This window comes from Sturnus vulgaris, chromosome 2 (genome assembly GCF_052056855.1).
Source record: "Sturnus vulgaris isolate bStuVul1 chromosome 2, bStuVul1.hap1, whole genome shotgun sequence".
NCBI classification, from domain to species: Eukaryota; Metazoa; Chordata; class Aves; order Passeriformes; family Sturnidae; genus Sturnus; species Sturnus vulgaris.
In genome coordinates this window covers 10,543,337-10,561,019 of record NC_142244.1, presented here as the reverse complement: position 1 = coordinate 10,561,019, position 17,683 = coordinate 10,543,337, and the positions used below count along the sequence as shown (strand labels likewise).

The following is a 17,683-nucleotide window of genomic DNA, read 5'->3' as shown; positions in this document are numbered from 1 at the left end:
CTGGCTTACTGAGAGGATTACAAAAATCCTTCATGAAAGATAGTTATGCAATCAAATTTCTGAGGCAAGTTTCTTCTCAGCTGTTAGCATCTGGGTTCCATTTTGACATGAATAGGTGACTGTCTCTTGGATTTATTTATATTTCTCACTTTTTAATAGAGAGTATAGCATGTATTCCTGTTTGCTAGGAGGCAGCTGTTGCTTTTTTTCCATTTCTTTTTATTTTTCTTCTTGTATTTCACTATTTGTCTTCCAGCTACAAATAAGCATATTATAAATGAAACACATTAATAAAATCAGTGTTTTGTGATGTGCTAATGCAGTAGGTAGGGAAATAAATTTGTTTGAAGTCAGTTTTGGAAATTTAACTCACTCCCCTGAAGTATCTGAAACACTGAAATGTATGTTCTGGTTTGTGTTTAATTTCTTCTTTTTTCTATGTCCCCAGTGACTCTTACTAGTGAAAGGCTTCTAGCCTAGCAGTGATGGTTATTGAAAGTTCAAATAATAGAAGGCTCAGTTTGTGAAGAAACGCACAGCCAGAGACTCAGTGCCATTGACTTGCAGTGCTATGTCATAGTTTTGGCCAACATCTCTTCCAGAAGTGGCTGATGCACAAGTGGAAGCTGGAAGTTACTGGTCGCCTCACAGTGATTAATAAACAGGTCACAACCTGCATAGTTCTCTACATGCACTATTTTCTAGGACCCCCTGACAATTTACCTAGGCTTGGGGAAGAAAAGGATAAAAATCCTGACTCTTTTAAAATCAATTTGAATTTTATAGTTAACTTGAAGTGAGGAATCATATAAAGTACTGGGCGTTCTAAAACTGTGCTTCTAAAGATAAAAGCAACAAGGTTGAAAATAAGTCACTCTAAATGAGTAACTGAAATCAAAACGCAAAGCAAACAAAAAAAAGGCTTTGGATGATATGTTCAATATGCTTTCTATCAGCTCCCCAGTAAAAGAAAAGTAGTTTATTACCAGAGAAGCCTGTTTTCCTGTGAATCCATTTTTTGAGGTTAACAGAACTTTGATATTTAAAACAGTATGTGAGTCTGGTGGAAGTTTTCTCCATGAAGTAATGAAGCAGTTAGCTGTTTTTCTTCTACAGATTTTCCGTATTTACTCGTGAGAATGCCAACAAAATTTCACTCCTCTCTTCATTTGACCTATATTTTTTATGGAATAGACATCTCAAAACTACTGAGTTTCTAAAAAGTACACCTGAAACCTCCAATCATAAATTTGATCAATAGTGGCCAACAATTTGAAGAGGTTTAGCTGGCATAGATGCCCATGATGTAATTGCATACACACTCAGCTCCCTAACCTCAAAATCAAGGGGAAAAAAATGAATGTGGTATTTCTAACAGAGAATCCTTTTAAGAGCAACCAGAGATTTTATACAACAGGAACTGCAAATATGCTTAGCTGTACTAATGCTTCATTTATTAGATAATAAGAATTCTAAACAGCTTTCTGGAAGGAAAGAGATTTGTATTTGTCAGCAAAGCTCTACTAGTTACTGGTTCCAGTGCTTCCCTGTGTTTCTTAGTGTGTTGCCCAAAGCTGAAAAAATGTTTAAAAATGAAAGAAATGCCAGATACCACCTTCCTCTCTGGCAGCTACCCTGGGGCAATTCTGACAATAGGATCCATCCTTACAAACCAAAATAGGAACAAATTTTCAATGGACTCTTCAAGGAGAAGGTTGTGTAAGCTTTCTGCTAGTTATACTGCGTTTGAATGAAAAACATTTGTGTTCCACTCTTAAATGTATAGTCTTGTCTTCTTTTATGACAATGTTTAAAGTGTCTATCCACCATAGTTTATCTGCATCCTGATCTTGTCCTGTCTTGGATACGTTCCTTGCTGGCTTCACTGAGAACATCCTTCCCTTCCCGTCATCTTCAATTTGTGTCTGTTGATTTGGCCATATTACCTTCTCTTCTGCCTCCAGGAGCTGGCAAAGCTTCACTCCAGCCTGTATTTTGCTTTTTATCTTGTACTGTACTTTTCCAGCCATGCTAAGTTCAATGTTGTTAAAGTCTTTCTAGAGATATTGCTGCGGTTTTACCTTTAGTGCAGGGCAAGGTGAGGTGTGAGTTCACAGGACAAACACACTCCTTGCTGAGGAGTCATATTATCTTTAGGGGGCCTGCAAGTTCATCTTGTGATAAATATTTGTCTGGAGAGAGAGAGAGGGGAGAGGGCCTGCAAAAACTGTTGTGCTTGCCTTACCTATCTGCTTTTTTAAGATTTCAGAGTTCTCAGGTGTAGGTAACTGCATTTCTTGTAGTAATTGCACATTCTTCCATGACATTTCAGACATTATGCAGGTGTGCTTTTCCATTTCAATTCTCATGTTAGATAGGAGCATTGACATTTGTTGTGCTATCCATTAGTTATTTCATTTGTAACCCATATTCATTTTATGGTGGGTTATTTAAGATTTTTTCCAGGATCTTTTCTAAAACTGTTCATGTACTTGAGGACCAGTGAGAAGTGAGGGTAGTTAGTGAGATTTGAGCTTGTGTGATGTGAATGACTTCCACTGGTTTTTGGTCGAAGGCTGTCGCACAGCTCATGGCAATCTGGTGGTGCCAACAGCTTGTGACAGAGCAACAGGCTCAGCTTGTACAGAATAGATTTTTCTGCGTTTTTTTCCGGTTTATTTTCTTTTTCTGTTTAGTAATTTTTTTTCTCCATTATCTCTGTTGAGTATACATATTGAATTGGAGATACCCAGCAGTGCTTGCTGAAGGCATTCACATGTCAGGAGCCAGACCTTCCGCACACTTTTATATTAACTATAAAGGATTGGGTTCGTTATCTGTGCCTTTTGCTTTTAGATGGGTGTATTCTTCTTTTTTTTTTTTTTTTACTGACTGAGGAAGTTATAGCAACATGCAGTTTTTGAGACTAGCCAGCAACCTTCTGTAGCAAGGTGAGAGGAAACCAAGTTTTGTCTTAAGTACTGTGCCTAAGTTTAGGTGTAAATGCTGAAAACCTGTAGATGCCATGTTGACCTTTGTAACATGCCCAGTGCTTCAGAAGCCTCCATTGATTTCAAATGTGTATGTGCTTTGTTTCTGTTGCTGCAACTCTTCTTTGACTTTTTTTCAGTTAGAAAAGATGTACCAACCTGCATGCCATACGCCTGATACTACTAATGACCATGGTTTATTTCAGTCTCATATGCTTTCATATGTAAATTGGCTATCAGATTCCACCCTCAGTTTTAACCTGTAATAACTTCATTGCTTACAGTGCAATTTGCACTGGTGTAACTTAGATCAGAATCTGGATACATATGTAAATGTGTGCTCTCTTATGCACACATGTAATGCCTGCTTCTTAACACGCATATATATATATATATAATATATATGGACTTTCTTTTTAAAGCTGAAAATGAGAGGGAGAATCTGTTGATTAATTATATACTGATCATACTGATCAATTTTAGAGCAACTTGCAGGAGAAAAAGAAATTTTAAATAGTTGGTGGATTTTTGGAGTCATGCACACACACACCCCTTTCCAGTGTATTCTGATTCTTGTCTGTCCCAAGCAAGAACTTTTCTTCTTCCCCTGACTTGCAATTCTGAATTTTTTTTGCGAGCCTCAAATCTCATTTTTAGTTGACTTTGGGGAAAATGGAGGCAGAGATATTGTTTAAAAAATAAAATGAAAAAATAGGACCCTCCCCCCACTAAAGAGCTACCCCAGCCCCCACCTCTATACCACTAGCCCAAACATGAAACATATTTTAGCAGAAGTGCCCCAGCTCTATCATATGTGCTGTGCAGAGTCATCATGGCCATGGTGCATAGCTGAGAGCCGGAAAGCAAACAGCTGCTGTAGCCTGATTTGAGTTAAAATAGTGTCAGTGTTTAGTCTGGCGCAGTGCTTCAGGAGAGATTGGCAGCTGGGTCAAACAAAGTCATTCCATTGGCTCCCTTCCCAGTAAGCTTCTGCTAGTATTTAGGTACTAGTGCAGCCTAGGCCCCTTTTCTCAGGGATAGCCTAACATCTGACCGCACCCTCTTTGCTTTTTAAAAAATGCCTTTTCACTCTTTAAGATAAATCCTCTATTATACAATCTGCCACTAATTGTGTGTTAAGACTGTTTTTCTCTCGAAAGCTGACGCATCCTGCTCTCAACGTGGTCTAGGAAGCGGGCTGTTACAGTGCTGGATTAATAAAAGGGGCCTTTATGGTTTGTGAAAGAATATCTCTGTGCTTAGGCAGGAAACTTTTTGATCCACAGAAAAGCCAGACGACATCTAGGTAAGGCCGTGTATCAAATCTGCTTTTATGGGAGAGTGGGGCAGCGAGCGCTGTTAATTGCAATTGCTTCAAGTTTGCATGCCCATTTTGATAAGCTTTTTAGAAAGTTTAGGAAATAGCTGCTCCTGCATCTCGAGTCCTTTCTCTCCTCCCTCCTCCTCACTCCTCCTATGCCTTTACTGCTTGCAAAAGCTTGTAATAATCTGCTTAGTTTTCTCTGGAATACGTGCGGACGCTTCACTTCTTTTTGGAGAGGGGTTTCTTGCAGAGGCGCAGAGCAAAAAAGTTCTGCTGTCGGACCCAAATGCTGCTCGAAGTGGAGTGGCTGGGGAGAATTTGCAGGGAAAGCTTTCCACAGTTACAGACTGCCTGTGCAATCATTTAAAAGTAGTTGAAAACTGCTTTGAACTAACAAGGGTTTAATTACGGAAAAGTTTAACGTGGCGATGGAAGGAATATTAAGTAAGTTGTCTTTGTCTCATACTTTTTAATTTTAGTTGTTGCTTTAGCCTGTTGGGTCACATTTTTTGTCAGCGCTGAAGGCTGCCATGAATTGGTAATGAGGGCCCCTTTTGCACATGATTTTGGCACTTGGCCAAAATCAACTTCCCAAGGCAAGCTTTCTCTAAAAGAACCTGAAGCATTTTTTTGTGATTAGGAATCATGTCTGAAAGCTGCCACAACCAGTTGTGTAGGCATGTCAAAATGACTTTATACAGTATATCTGAAGCATTCGGGGGGGAGGGTCTGTTTTTTCCTCGTGTACCAAATTGTTGCTATTATCATTCTAAATTTCCGCAGCTTACGTACCTCCAAAACCAGGCTACAGAGAGCTAAGGCATAATGAGGATCGTTGGTATCTTTATATTTTTCAACATGCCAAAGCAGCACTAATTTTCACATTTAAGCAACATACAGTATTAGGGGTTGCTTAAAACACTTGTGGACGTAAAGCAGATGAATCTTTAAACTTTTAATCTCAGTAAATTATGCTCAGTAAACAGTAAGTAATGATATTTTCGAGAAGTTTCTTTGTTTGAATTGTATGACTGGAGCTTTTTGATATATGTATTTAAAAAATACATGCCTGGGTCCACTGGGGGAAATTTGCAAGGAAAATCTTGGATGTGCCTTTGGATTTATCCCATTTCCTTGAAATCTGGGTATGGATCTCATCTGTGAGACAGGGAACAGGAGCTGGGTAGTCCTTTGTTGTTAAAAAGGGGGAAAGGGAGTTAGTCTAAACATTAGTAAGGAGCTGCAAAAGTTCACATTTCAAGTGTGCTCAGAGTTCTGAAATTTGTGGAGATCATCAGTGCAATAAATGGGTTATTATGCCTTGCTGATATTATATAAACAAGTTTGGCACTGTAAGTGAATACATTATTATTGTACACTTGAAGGTTCTGTGAATTTACTCCGTGAATTGGAAATTAGGGACCTCCTATTACACGCTGTGTATGCTCTACTCCCAGTGTCGTTTCCACGTGTGTTCAATGTAAAGACAAAATGCATTGGGCAGCACTTTTGTCAGGTATTTCTTTATTTTACATTTCTGCACTTGTGGCTGCAGGCGAGGAGTTGCTGGTTCCTTCCTATGTGCGTTGTTTATTTATAAGCAACACCATCTTTCGGCAGCGGTATCGATACGGAACAGCCTTTTCGCACCTTCCCTGCCCCCTGCCCCCAGCCCTGATCCCTTTTGCTGCTGTTAAAATGGGCTTTGCAGGTATTGTCTTTCTTCTGCTAAACTGTATTTTCTGTAAGGTGTTGGGGGTGTGTGTGTGTGTGTGTGTGTGTTTCCTTTATTACATAATGCAAGACACAGCTACGCTGGGAGAAAGCTCGAGCTTTACAGACTCCTCAGGATCGGTACTTTCGTGTAACTTGGCTGGGAGAGTTTGTTCATTGTTACAGTGCAGCAGGCTGAGTTACAGGATTCAAAACTCTTCCTACAAGTTTAACTGTAACACGTCGTACTTGAGATGAAAATAAGCAGACAAGATGAACATGTTGCAAAAGAATACACGGAAAACTGCAGTAAAATAAAACTCATATAGCTTAATTGGATTTTTCTGGGGCTTTTGAAAAGTTTTACAACAGGGGAAAAATACGTCACTGTTGAATCCTGTTTTAATGTAAAGCATTGCCAGAAAATGAGCATACTCGGTACAAACGTAAATGTGATAGTAGAGTTTTTGCAAATCATTATGTAATTTATTTGCTGGTGCGTGGAAGTAATTTCTTCTGGCTTACTGAGTTAGGTACTGTTAAGTTAAAATATGCACGTACCCACCTTGTTACTGCAAAACTAACTTTAAAATGTTTTACTGTGATATTCCTGGTTTGCCTAGAAGATTTTACTGGGAAATAATGAACACATGCTAGTGTACTGCTTCTAGAGGTTTTCTTTTCTATTTTGGTTGGTGAAGGGTTTTGTTATGAATCACAGCAAGTTATTATCCAAAAACTTTGTGAACAGTTTTTAAATCCAGAATTTTTTTTTCTGATAGCATAATTGAAATATAAAGACTAATATACGAAGAAACAAAGCTTTTCTTAAAAAATTAAAACATTATAAATTAGCATTTTCCTTCATGAAGAAATCTATTGTCTATACGAACATACAAAAAATCATGTTTTCATCAGATAAATCAGCATTCTGTATCCATAAGTTTAAAGTTTGAAATGCACAGACACTGCATTATATTTTTAAATTCAAAACCAGTGAATTAATGTTTCTTTATAAATAGGATAAATATATATATAAATAGGTTAGTTACTTTTCCTGACATTAAAAAAGGTGAAGAATATTAAGTATTCTCCATTGTGCCATTTTTATTTTTAACAGCCCTCAGGAATAATGTGTGTCTAATCTTCCTGCTTGGAGGGCTTTATGTTTTCTATTTGTTTGCAAACACATCATGAAAGAGTGCAATTATAAAGCTTAACTTGGTTGTAATTTTGTATCTCAGATTTTGCTCCATAGAAATGCTGAACTCTCAGTTACCCATTTCAGTGCAGTAAATCAATATATTTTCCATTCAGAAAACAAATTCTTGCATTTTAGTTGGTATTTTTATTGATCATTAGCCATTAATATTTCATATTTTAGTAGTGGAGAGTAAGTGGTACATATTGTTATGCTTTTGAATAAAAGTTACAAATATATTCATAAAATACTTTCACTTATATGAAAGAAAATGAACTCTAAACATCGTGGAATACTTTCAATTTATCAAGAAAACATTGGTCTTGAAAAAATAGCTTTATTTCTCAGTAGATTCTGCTACGTGTTTTAAAACTTTAGAAGTGAAACAGGGCTCTTTTATTTTGTCTTATGGGTTTGTTGGATTTTTGGTTTGGGTTTTTTTTAGCAAGGATTTAATTCATATAAACTAAGTACTTTGTTCTATATGTTCTAAATTCCAGCAATGAGATAAATAAATTGCTGGATTGGATGGAACATAATTATTGAATTTTGGCAGAACTTCAGTGAACTCTGCCATGAAAGATTAATGTGCACAGTGTGCTCTTAGATTCTAAAGTAACAGAATAAGATAAGGGGAGTGCATAACAGGCTCCAACCTTTGTGGTTTAGAGAAAATAGAAAACCATGGGCAAACGTTAACTTTTGGTATAAACTGCTAATGATAATGTTTTGTCATCTGGGTGATAAAAACTACAGGAGTAGACAAGAAAATCCAATTTAACACAAGTTCTCTCCACTTCTTTCTTGCTCTGCTTCCCATTTTTCAGTGTTAGCACAGCCACAGTTGCTCTGTGTTCGAAGGCAAAGGAGAACAGAGCAGGCAGGGTACTTGCAGTAATGCAATGTCCTGATGGAATCCCTCCACATCCGCATGTGTCGTATGTGGGTTTTTACTACAGTCACGATTTTGGTTTGTGATTATGGTGCGTTTATTTCAGAATACAAGTAAAATTATGCTGGCTGGATGAAGGCTACATGGAGTCAAAGTAGTGGTTGTTATTATTTCCTCTCTTTTCTTTCTCTACCAAACCTTGATTGTTTAAAACGTTTGCTTCAATTGGTAATTTGTGGTTATAATCACAAAATCTTATTCCTCCTGGCTTTTAAATAATTACTGCACCCAAATAATGTTTTTAATTGAGAACAAAGATATATTGTCCTGCCAGTCAGGCTCCCTTGGCAGGACCAATAGGATTACAAAAACTTTTCGTATTTTCAGTCAGTTTGCTATAGGGGAGAACAGGCACGACATCCACCCAGCTCTGGGGAAAACGCTGCTGCTTTGCCGACTGCTCCCTGCTCCTGGGAACAATCCCTCTGCCTGCTCAGCCTCTCCAGCACCCTGATCCTGAGCCCACATGTTTCCTCTTCCTCAGAAATGTGCAGCAGCAAGCACCAGCCCCTGGAGCTGGTTTCCAGGAGGGATTGGCGGCACGATGGGCAGGCTCCAGCATGGCTGCAGACACAGGGACCGCCTGACTGGCTGGGCATGGGGATATGGCTCAGTGCACCCAAAATGCCTGGAATCACAGGGAGTGAGGCAGGGACGATCCATGGCAGGATTTTTCCTCTCTTTGCTCCTTGCTTCCAGACTGTTAACCTGCTGCTAAGGCTGAGTGTGCTCGGCTCAGTGTTTTAAAATGGCAGGTATCCAGAATCTAGGATAGATTTCGTGACTTCAAAGACATTTCTTCTCTCCTTCCCGTCACATCCTTAAGCTCATGATGACAACATTATGAGTTAAAGAGTTATATATGTATGTATATAGTTAACTATAGTATAAGTATATATATATAGTTAACTATAGTATAACTATTTATATATAGAAAGAGTATAACTATTTATATATATATAGTTAAAGAGGTATATATAGTTAAAGAGGTATAAGGGCAAGTGTCCATTGCAGTCAGCAGAGAGAATCCCCCTGACTACATGTCTCTGGATCCCACACCCTGTGACCTGGCTGCTCTTCCCCCTTAGTTCCTGATGGCACCAGCATTGCCATCCTACTCAAGCAGCTCCCTTGTCTTCACTGGCACTCCTCAAGGAGGAAGGTTTACTGAGTAAAAGACTTGAATGTGCCTTCCTTGTGTTGTAAAGAAGCAGAGTCTGAGTGCTTATTTTGGCTGTTTACAGTCCTTTCCCTTGTCTTACTCCCCTTCTGGAAATGACTCTTGTTCCTGACCATGATTTATGAGTTCATATCATCATTTCAAGTGGAGTTCAGTATGTGCAGCTACCTGTCTTCTAGTGTTATCCCCATTAAAATGCTACATTTGTGTGTGTCCATGACGAAATGAATTGATATTCTAGGCCTATTGTTTTGATAATCAGGCACAATTTTCTTTTAGTAAGGTTGATTTCCAGATACCTTGATCTTCAAACAAAAAAGGGATACTTTTATCTTTTTTATAAAACCACAGAATGCTTCAGTCTTTGTTTGACCTATAAATGTGTTTAGTTGGAAAACCTTTAACAAGTTATATTCAGAATGTGTCTGTATTTTAAAGTAGAAAATGATCCTTTTTTCTTTTAAGTAATTCACATAAGTAAGCATTGTTTTTAGCAATGTGAAAATGTTACCCCAGATAACTAAAGAATAGTAGTAGGAATATTGTACCTTCTTTGCATGGCTAATAAACGTATTCGCAGTGTGAAATTGAGTTGTGCTTTTACAGCAGTGGACTTATGGACTGTTAAAATACTCAATCTTAGAATACTTTAGATATTTTTGCAAAAGTTGCACATACGACCCAGTGAACACCCCCTACGTAACTTTAATGCCCGAGAGTCGGCCGAATGTTGAAATGCCTACCAGGTGTGGCGTGTGAGGCTCCGAGATGACCAGACACAAAGGTGCATTAAAGCAAAGCCTGCAGCTCTGCAGAGCAGCAGCTCCCAGGGGTGCTGAGCTGGGGCGCCGGGCCCCGCTGCCCCGGAGCAGCTGCACGGAGCAAGGCGGGAGGGAGGGCAGGAGCCAAGCCAAGGCACTTGTGACTGCACAGAGCATTTGTTCTGCCTGGTGGAGAGGGAGCACAGCGCCTGGATTGGGATCTGAGCTCTGCTCTGAGCCCCTCTCAGCCTTTCTCTGTCTTACAGCTGCGATCCCAGAGCCCTCGGCAGGGTGTGGAGGAGTTTTTGTGGGCAGAGCACGGGGAGAAGGCTCAGGATCCTGGGAGGGATCCTCTGAGGATCCTTCATGAGTTACAGCAAAATTTAATTATTACCAGAATTATAAGCAGAATTATAATTCTGAATCATAAGCAGAAAATACGAGACAGGTGAATGTGGGTTCTTAGATCAATAACTATGTGGAAACTTTTCTTTCAAACATGGTAATGGATTACTAAGCAGTATAGATTATCCTGAAGAGTTGTTTGGGTGCTTTTTAAGTTACCTGCACATTGTACAAGTCAGCAGAGCAAATTACCCTAAAAAATAGCCTGTAAAATGGCCTACCTTGTGTTTTACAAGTTTGCACATCCTGGTGTTCGTTTCTGAGGAGTCTGTCCCTGGGCATGCCATGTCTCCCAAGGGCTGAGCGTTACAAAAGTTTGACCTCTCCCTTCCACTGGGACATATAAAATCTTGCATATCAACATTACAGTCTTCCAAAATATAGAAAGAGGGTTGTGAAGAAGAAGAGTTTTTCAGAGATCTGAAACTTTTTTTTTAATTGTGAGAAATGAGGACCAGTGATGTAAAAACAGCTGTTATATTTGGGTGGGGCAAGATGGAGTAGGGGAGAAAGGTTTGAGTTTAGAAAACCCAACCAAGTCATGTAACTCACAATGTTTGCAACCTATGAAAATATTGATGACAGAATTGAAATTGCGTTATATGCTGGCAGATCACAGCTGAAATTGCTTTTTGTGGTCTCAGAGCACGACTGAAGCAGCAGAGTATTTGACTAAAATACTGCTGTGTTAATAGAAGGAAAGAAACAAGTACCGGAAAGAATTTCAAATACTTACAAGGTATCTCATTTGGGGACATGCATTAGTTTGGTAAATTCCAATTCCCAGACTGGCAATAATGATTGTTACTGTATACCTTTTATGACTTTCAGAGCAAGAGAAGCCAACTTGAGGAGCTTGCACATTGTGATACCCTCAGTGGTAAGTACCCTAACTGCAATCAAGTTTATTACATTTTTGTAGAGTAGAGGTCTTTTCAAGACCACACTTGATGCAGCTTAGTCGCACAACAGCTTCAAATGGCATTCTGGAATAATAGGGCAGTAATGTGATACAGTCTATAATGAAAATCAGTGTAAAGCACAGGTGGTTGCAAGCATTTGTGTGGTCAGATATAAAACCTTCGCTATGGGTACAAGCTACTGCTTTCCCACTTGAGGAAAGTATAATTAAAAGTGGTTTCCAGATGTGCTGGCACACATCTGCTGTTTTTAAAAGGGAATTTTGCAAATACAAACTGAACTGTATTGCATTCATCATTATAAAGCTGTTGATGGTTTTTCAGGTAATAAAAAGATTGGAGGCATCAACACTCCCACTGTAAAACTGAGGTGTCTTTAGACAACAGCATTTTGTGTTCACATTGTGTTCTCAGGATTTTCTGTGTGTAGTTCATAGCTGAGCTGTGGCAAAGATGCAAAATTTTTCTGGACAAAAATTAACACTTGTTTCATGAAAACATAAGAGTTGATTCCTTGCTAGTGATTTCATTTTTTACTGGGTAGATGTAACACATTTGTATGGTTTTGCTTGTTTGTTTGTTTTCAGTGCAGTGAATAAATGATACTGTAAAACATTAGGATTCAGTTTCTTTAAACAAACTTTCAAGCTGTGGTAGTAATCAGGAAACAAGGAAAAATATATGTTGAAAATAGACCTTTAATTTTGCTTCACACAGAAAGCAGAAAAAACTCTACTTATAGGCTTCCATGATTCATCCTTAGTTGAAATATCTAGAAGAAAACAAATTAAAAAAAAATAGAAAAAGTGATAGGTTTTAAAATATTGCAGGGAGAAGATTACAGATCTTTTGTTTTAGCTAAATAAACAACCTGCTTATCCTAATATCCCACTAATTTTGGTAAAGCTAGTATTTCCCCTGGAAGTGTTTTTATTAAAATAAAATCCCTGTTTCAGAAGTAAGTTTTTGCAGTTCCAGAAGTTTTAGTTACTGCTGCTGCTTGGAATAAGCACAAGGGAAGAATGTTGTGCCTGCCACCTTCTTACTGACTCTTCCTCTAGCATTGCAGAGGTACTCATAACTATGATTTTGAGTTGGATTTGAAAAAAAAAAAAAAGAAGGATATGATCTACTAGTCAGAGGGTCTTGGACTATTGGCCAGACTGCTAAATGATGAGAGAAGGTTTTTTAGGCTGTCCTGTGTAATATTGCCACACCTTTGCACATATTTTCATTACTTGCTTCCACAGATGTGACTTGTAGGCTCCCTTTTCAAGTGAGAGTCTAATCCTTAGCGATTATTTTAGGAAAATACTGACACTGAGTAAGTCAAATGGATTTCTGGATATTTCCTCTTAGTTGGACTCTTTGATACAGCAGTTGCTTTTTTCATTTAAATCTTTCTGTCTTGACTAAGCAGAATCTAAAATCTCTTTCTAAGTGTGTAAATGTCAGTACAATTTGCAGGAGATTTAGTCAGAAAAATGGCCGCTGAGATCAAATAATTTTTAATAAAAAACTTAACATATTGTCTGTACTTAAGTTTTTATATTAGCTTTTCTGTCTGACACCTTTTAAGTTCTTACAAAGGCATTGATGGATTCAGTGAGGGATGCAAAAAGCAACCTCAGCAGCAAATTGCCCTGTGTGTTTGATTTTTCTGGAATAACATAATACCTTGCTGTGGTCCTGGTGCTGCTAAACAAGAGTGCTCTGGCTTTAACAATTTCATGCCTCTGAGACAAAGGGTCCAGATCAGCTCAGTGCATCTGGTCTGTGAATGGGGACTTCTTGAGGATGCAATGAAATGGATGGCAATCAATAAGAAGGATATTAATAATGTCATAGTTAAAATGCTGATTTCATCAATACTGCTAGTACATCTGACCTTTTTCTTTTAATGCATATACATTGTGATGGCTACGGTATATTATAAATGTTCTATTCTGGCATAAAGACTTCAAATTTGTGTTTTACAAGGATATATTTACTAACACATATACATACATTTAATATTAAACCACATTTAAATCACTGTTTACCCGGGAGGTAGGATTTTAGCACTGAGCCTTTATGTTTTGGGTATTTTTCTGGCAAAATGCCATTTGACATGAAACTTAGAGAGGTCTAAAAGAATGCAGACATTCAGATGTGAAAATGTGCAAAATGAACACTACCTGGCACTTAAACTACACTCTGCTGCAATTAAGACTTGTTAATAGTCACTCCTCTGAACTGGCTGCTCACATCAGAGACCAGCCTTGGCCAGACCCTCATAGTTTTGTACATAACCATTTTGTATAAATGGTCAGTTTCCATAGAGGGTTGGCTGGGTTAGACAAAAGAAGTACCTTTTTTCTCAAAAAAAAAGAGATTATTTAAATGTTGGAGAGGTTGCATCCTTGGCAACTGCAGATTTTTGAGTGCTTTATTCACATTCCTATTATTTGAAAAGTAAAATGCTGCCCGGAGTGGGGGAAATGTGGAAAAGTTCTAGGGCTGTGCATCAAGGGGCATGAAAAAGGCACTTCACTGGATGGCAAAGGTGCTGCCTTGACCCATAGATGCAGGAGACAACCCACAAAAGATGTATCACTCCTCAAGGGCAGCACACCTGCCCACTGTAGCTCAAACAGATGAGGCACTGCTCCTCTGGGGTATAAACCTCTTCCAGACATACAGAACAACTCTATGAGAGGCCAGGGAGTTGATGACTGTGAGTGGAGAATCTGTTACATATATATGATACCATTGCTACTATGCATTGCCAATTTGGCAAGGATTCCCTCTTCTGAACATCTATATCCTGTTTTTTGGGTAGTACTCCAGATTCAACAAGTGCAGTGCTCTCTATTCCACCCAGAAAATAATTGAGATTCCGTGCTTGATGCTGCATTTTATCTCTGCTTTTTTTTTTTTTTTTTTTGACTTTGAATTTTTGATATTAATATTTTCTTGTAAAGCAGGAGCATTGCCAGCACTTTTTATGCCTCCCAGATACCCATTCTTCACTTTAAATTAAATCTTCTGGCTGTGGCTTCAGAATCATTTGCTATAAGAATATGGTCAATAATGTTAGAAGTCTTGGCTAAGGCCTTGGAAAGACTAAGCCACAGGGGAAAAAAAGACTACTCTTTAATATTAAGATTTTTTAAAAGTATGTCCCTAGGATGAAAAAATTCAGGGAGGAGAAAGACACATTCAAAATATTGCTAAAAGTAATCTTCAAATATTTTGATGAAATTACTTTACAGAACTTGAAGACAGATGAAAAGTAACTATCATGTGTGTCAAGATTTTTTTAAGTTTCATGACTTTCTGATCTCTGAAATAGAAAAAAGATAAACTATCATTTATCTTATAAATAAAGGTCAAGGGGAAGGTGAATCAGAACAAGTTATATATCTGCTATCAGAATATATTGAAATATTTCATTCTGTCTTGTTTTTCTACATCTATATTAGTCTTTGGGAGAAAGAAAACCAAAAAGATAATTTTGAACATTAAACCAGAACTTTTTAATATTAAAAATATTTAAATGGAATATTTAAGCAATTTCAAAACCCTCTCTGCTTTTTTAAATGACAAGTAAATTGGCACATTTCCTTGCAAATAATTTTGTTTTTAAAGAAACAGCCTTTTTTTGAGGCAAAATTGTCTAAAATAGTTCTTGCTTACTCTATCATGTTACAAACATATATTTTGCACTTCTTCAATTGTTGTGCTTGTGATTTTCTACAGTGGGAAGCATTAACTAATTAGCAGTTTAAGCTGTGAGTTTTCACATTCATTCTTAGAGAATGAAGTACATGATAGTAGAAATATATGGAAAATTTACTTTCAAAGGCTCTGGCTGTGGATGAGCCTCATGTGCTCATGGAAATAAGCTGAAACCATCAGAAATGGGGTGCTTAGTGATTTACTTGAGGTCAGTATGTATTACACCATTATAAATATATTATATGAGACCTGCACACAGGTAGTTACACTGCAAATAATCTTGAATATGATGCCTTAAGTTTTAGCTTTTATAGTTTTCAGATTCTGTACTGCCTTAGTGTGACTCTGAATTTCATATAAAGTGTTAGAAGTTCTCCTCACAGTTTAGTTGGACAAAATAATCCTTTTCCAGCCTGAGAACCAAGGACACCATTGCAGCTTCAGGCCCAAAAAGTGCAAACAGCAAATTGAGGAGAGCAATCTGGGAGGATGGGACTGCATAACCTGGAGCTGGAATTGGACAATTAACCCCAATATATAAATGGACCAAAACACAAAAGTGTGAAAATTCATGATGAGTTGTCCATCTTGTGTCCATCTTGGGTGGAGCCATGGCTGGGCTCTTGTACTGCCCAAGGTATATCCTTTGAGAGCCTTTTTAATAAATACCTACTTTATTCCCTTAACACTGCCTAACCTCTGTTCCAGGTAGCCTCTCCAGGCATCAAACACAGCCATGCAGTATTTGCTGCCCTGAGCTTTCACCTCCTTTGGGTTTTCCCCTAGTGCCTGGGAAGCCTGTGCAGTGCATGTCTGTAGCCAGAGCAGTGTGAACAGCAGCAGGACAGAGTCCTTGGGATACCAAAGGTGTTCTCCAGGGACCCCCATATCCTCCTGTCCATATTCTTGTCCATCTGGGTAACTGATTATTTGCCTTTTCCCAGCATCAGCCCTCCATTAAACTGGGCTGAAGTCCCTTGGTATTTTACTGCTTCCCAATATCATCCTGTTGAAATGTTTCGGTGTTGTTTGAGGAAGGCTTAACGACACAGCTCTTAGTCGGGTTGTCATTCAAAGTCATACCCTGCTTTTTACAGGTCTTGTGAAGGAATATCTGCTTTCAGCCAGAAATGTGAGCACTGTCCCTTCTATTTTTGTGCAGGGTCATCAGTTGTGGCAATAGCACTGAAGACAAATATATCCCCTCCTCTCCTGCCTTGCATAACTATTTCTATTGTTTGCTGATCGACTGCTTCAGAGTTGAGGCTGTTTCTGATCAGTGCTGATTCAACTACTAGATTTACAGGAAAGCAAATATGTTCTGAATATTATTTTCACTTTTCTGTGAGGCAACTAGGATAGTCTTTTATTTTGAGCCATCCAGTCACTTATAGAACTGCCTTCCAAGTCCAGATGATTAAAGGGATATTGTATATCTCTGACAAAAGAGCTTTAGCTGTTCAGGGGCAGAACATGAGTTTCTATCTCTGTCAGTAGCTCAGTGAAAATGTATGTCTGTGCAGTGTGTGCAGTTGCTGTTGACAGACACTCTCTGTTAGCCAGGACTCTTGGTAGTCTGGAGCGTGATATCCCATTTTGGGCACTGGACAGCAAGAAGGGGGCAGAGTACAGTGACAATAATCAGAGATCCTGAAGGTCTGATTTACAAGGAATGTTTGAATCAAGGGGAGTCATTAGCAAAATGTGTTAGGAAGGACATGAATAACTGGTGGTGCCTTGTGGACACATAGAGGTTCCCTTGTGTTCTCTTCAGCTTACCTTCCCATTTCCTCCACCATTTTCCACATTTCCTATTATTTCACCCTGCCCATCTCAACACACACAATTTTCTAACTTTTCAGGAGGAATTCAGGCACAGTGCTTCTAGTTCTTAAGCTTGTAAAGAGTTGATCAGGAAAATTTAACTTCTTTCATTACAATTAAGGTCTTGTATTCGGCAAACTGATTTTTATGGCAAGATCTACTTTAGGGGATGACATTGTTAAAATAAGTTTTTTCAGTCTATCACTGCTCCTATTTCCAGCTGTATTTCCTGGTACAGTCCTGGAATACTTCCATTGCTTTCTGAAATAACAAGGAACAACCTTCCTGGAGGTCTTGGTTCAGGAGCAAATTCTCTCTTCTTTATTTTTTTCTCCATCCATAGTTCCCATGGGCATCTGAAATGTACCACTGAAAATTCAGTGTGAAAGTCTTGCTTCAGAAAAGCTTAAGTAGTGGGAAGTTCTTATCTAGAAAATTCTGGATAGATGATAAAACAACAAAAAAATACCCAAAAACCAAAAAACCCCAAACATCCCAAGTTCCCAAAACCCTAACCAATTATAAATATTTCAGCTTCAGCATGGCAGCTTCCTAAGTGGCTAAGAAAGCGCCCATGGGAAGATCCTGTACTTGCAGAATAGTTGGAGATAAATTGAGATTTGAATATTGTGGTAATTTTGTTTGGATTTTACTTCAGCCCTTTCTTACCACTAAGTGAAACAGACATGTACA

At 38.4% G+C, this 17,683-nt stretch overlaps 1 protein-coding gene across 29 annotated transcripts in view; it reads left to right on the top strand.

Annotated features, from left to right (window-relative positions):
- LOC148224620 (uncharacterized) overlaps positions 1–17,683 on the top strand; it is a 319,037-nt gene that overhangs the window by 215,635 nt on the left and 85,719 nt on the right. For 18 of the 29 annotated variants that reach the window (XR_015800147.1, XR_015800092.1, XR_015800105.1 and 15 more), the window contains one exon: positions 11,358–11,406. The exons of 3 other annotated variants lie outside the window; for them this stretch is intronic. The gene's annotated coding sequence lies outside the window, so the exon portion shown is untranslated. Of the gene's footprint in view, positions 1–4,005; positions 4,297–4,484; positions 4,759–5,117; positions 5,300–5,834; positions 6,026–11,357; positions 11,407–17,683 lie in introns of those variants that run through there. 8 more of the 29 variants (XR_015800117.1, XR_015800101.1, XR_015800123.1 and 5 more) reach the window with 8 other exon arrangements.